Source organism: Protobothrops mucrosquamatus, unplaced genomic scaffold (assembly GCF_001527695.2).
Source record: "Protobothrops mucrosquamatus isolate PMUCROS unplaced genomic scaffold, P.Mucros_1.0 scaffold_104, whole genome shotgun sequence".
Taxonomy (NCBI): domain Eukaryota; kingdom Metazoa; phylum Chordata; class Lepidosauria; order Squamata; family Viperidae; genus Protobothrops; species Protobothrops mucrosquamatus.
Genome location: NW_015386180.1, coordinates 112,589 through 116,403, shown reverse-complemented (window position 1 = coordinate 116,403; position 3,815 = coordinate 112,589).

Sequence of the window (3,815 nt, the reverse complement as noted above, 5' to 3'; positions counted from 1 at the left end):
ATGATGATGATGATGATGATGATGATGAAGAAGAAGAAGAAGAAGAAGAAGAAGAAGAAGAAGAAGAAGAAGAAGAAGAAGAAGAAGAAGAAGAAGAAGAAGAAGAAGAAGAAGAAGAAGAAGAAGAAGAAGAAGAAGAAGAAGAAGAAGAAGAAGAAGAAGAAGAAGAAGAAGAAGAAGAAGAAGAAGAAGAAGAAGATGATGATGATGATGATGATGTTGGAAGGGACCTTGGAGGTCATCTAATCCATTCACTTAACTGTGACAAAAAGGTTGTAAAATTGGGCATTGCTCACTTCATAACTGCCTTGCTTAGCGATGGAAGTTCTGGTTTCAGTTGTGATACTTGTCCTTTCTGGAGCAAATGAAAATAAATCTGCACCTTTTACAACATGGTATCCCTTCAGATATTTGAAAACAGCTATCATGTCCTTTCTCAACTTTTCTTCAACAGACTAAATGTGCCTAGATCTTTTAACTGTTCCTTGTAGGACTTGTAGGTCTTTCCCAAATTCTTCGTTCATATTCTCATAATAGATCACTGATACTCTTATGGATCCCCTGTTCCTGTTGATCATGCTGTTGACAGTTTAAAACTTAACTCTACTCTCCAAACCAAGATAATGTTAAACTTTCCAGATCTGAAATTTCTCCTGACTTTAATGGTGGAGTTAATTTTAAAATTACTAGCAGGACTATCAACTCTACTTGAAGAAGTGGAGGAGGCTGGGGAAATGTGACCAGACAGAAAATGTACTCTTTTTTTTTTTTAAAGGGATGACGTGTATACTTCTTTCTGTAGCCGGCTAATAAAATCAGACAGCATGAAACATCTGGCAGCTTTTTCATGGGAGAAATATAGTTCAGTGTTTTATTAAATACATCCACTTTATAGGGCTTGATATACAGTGCCGTAAGCCTAAGAATAAGGGGAAAAGAATGAGTTGCCAGCAAATCACCAAAAACACCTTACAGTCTAAAACAGGGGTAGTCAACCTTGGCTCTTTTATGACTCGTGGACTTCAACTCCCAGAATTCCTGAGCCAGCTAAGCTGGCTCAGGAATTCTGGGAATTGAAGTCCACGAGTCATAAAAGAGCCAAGGTTGACTACCCCTGATCTAAAACCAAAATAAGGACTCCTGAACTTGAAATGCATTAAATTAAATCCATGGAAAGAAGAGGTTATATACTGTATTAAGGCTCTGAAAGGCAATGATCTGGTTCAGAGCCTTTTCTAAACCACGGTTTGTAAATCTGGATATGTCACATTTACAGAATTCACACCTTTTGTTACACTAGTGTTTTTCAAACTTGACAACTTTAAGATATGTGGACTTCGATTGGCTGGGGAATTCTGGGTTTTGAAGTCCACACATCTTAAAGTTGCCAAGTTTGAAAAACACTGTTTTANAGTCCAACTGTGATTCTGTGTTTTTGTCTGATTAATGAGTGGCTAGTTTATGTGCAACAACTATTAGTTCTTCAAGAAAATGAGGTTGACTAACAGATATAATTGCAAAATGATTTGTAGCATCTGATCTGTTTTGTGCTGCTTTGATTGTAGACAGGTGGGCATTCCAAGGTGTTCTTTGAAAAACAAGGAGGCTGGAGGAATCTTAGCTTCAGGCACTGAGGTTGGAACTGAAACTGGTACCTGATTTTTGCATTTTAGTTTGGAAATCTACCTGAATGTGAGTGTAGTCTAGCAGGTTGTGTGAACATGCTCAGTTAGTGTTGCCAGTATTATCTCATTTGGTCCACTGAGGCCAAAAGCTTGCATATCTCTTTTTAAAATTTTTGGGATTGAAATTTTTTGTGAATCTGTGTTACATTACAAATAACAGTCTGCACGGGGAGTTGAATGATACTACATTCATGGTCCTAAGTTGCTTGAGAGACTCTAACGCCCATAAGCCCAAGCCAAGAGAGCCAACTGACTAGAATGATAGCCAACTGACTAGAATTCCCAAAGAATCATAGATTGAGAAGAGACCTGAGATTGGGTCATCATGTCCAATCCCCTGCATGCTGCAAGATTTGCTATACCAAAGCTCTCCAAATTTGGCAACTTTAAGACTTCTGGACTTCAACTCCCAGATTTCCTCAGCCAGCCATTGTTTGAAAGCTTCCAGTGAATGGGAAGAAGCCACTCTACGTGGTAAGCTATTCCATTTATTGGCAGCTATCGTTGTCAAGAGGTTCTTCTTAAAGTCTAATCTCTATCTATATCCTTGAAGTTTCACCCCATTAGTGCTAGTCTTACATGTAGTCTTTGATTTACAAACATTCATTTAGTGACTGTTCAAAGTTACATTATAACTGGTCCTTGCACTTATGACTGTTGCAGCATCCCTACAGTCATATGATCAAAATTTGGTCGCTTAGAAACGGGCATGTATTTACAATGGCTGCAGTGTCCTAGGGTCATGTGATGATCATTTGTGACTTTCCCAGCCAACTTCCAACAAGAGAGGCAATGGAGGAAACTGAATTTGCTTAACAACTGCGTCATTCACTTAGTAACTGCAGGGATAATAATAATAATAATAATAATAATGATGATGATGATGATGATGATGATGATGATGATGATGATGATGATGAAGAAGAAGAAGAAGAAGAAGAAGAAGATGTTGGAAGGGACCTTGGAGGTCATCTAATCCATTCACTTAACTGTGACAAAAAGGTTGTAAAATTGGGCATTGCTCACTTCATAACTGCCTTGCTTAGCGATGGAAGTTCTGGTTTCAGTTGTAATACCTGTCCTTTCTGGAGCAAATGAAAATAAATCTGCACCTTTTACAACATGGTATCCCTTCAGATATTTGAAAACAGCTATCATGTCCTTTCTCAACTTCTCTTCAACAGACTAAATGTACCTAGATCTTTTAACTGTTCCTTGTAGGACTTGTAGGTCTTTCCCAAATTCTTCATTCATATTCTCATAATAGATCACTGATGCTGTTATGGACCCCCTGTTCCTGTTGATCATGCTGTTGACAATTTAAAACTTTACTCTCCAAACCAAGATAATATTAAACTTTCCAGATCTGAAACTTCTCCTGACTTTAATGGTGGAGTTAATTTTAAAATTACTAGCAGGACTATCAACTCTACTTGAAGAAGTGGAGGAAGCTGGGGAAATGTGACCAGACAGAAAATGAACTCTTTTTTAAAAAAAGGGATGACGTGTATACTTCTTTCTGTAGCCGGCTAATAAAATCAGACAGCATGAAACATCTGGCAGCTTTTTCATGGGAGAAATATAGTTCAGTGTTTTATTAAATACATCCACTTTATAGGGCTTGATATACAGTGCCATAAGCCTAAGAATAAGGGGAAAAGAATGAGTTGCCAGCAAATCACTAAAAACACCTTACAGTCTAAAACAGGGGTAGTCAACCTTGGCTCTTTTATGACTCGTGGACTTCAACTCCCAGAATTCCTGAGCCAGCTAAGCTCAGGAATTCTGGGAATTGAAGTCCACGAGTCATAAAAGAGCCAAGGTTGACTACCCCTGATCTAAAACCAAAATAAGGACTCCTGAACTTGAAATGCATTAAATTAAATCCATGGAAAGAAGAGGTTATATACTGTATTAAGGCTCTGAAAGGTAATGATCTGGTTCAGAGCCTTTTCTAAACCACGGTTTGTAAATCTGGATATGTCACATTTACAGAATTCACACCTTTTGTTACACTAGTGTTTTTCAAACTTGACAACTTTAAGATATGTGGACTTCGATTGGCTGGGGAATTCTGGGTTTTGAAGTCCACACATCTTAAAGTTGCCAAGTTTGAAAAACACTGTTTTA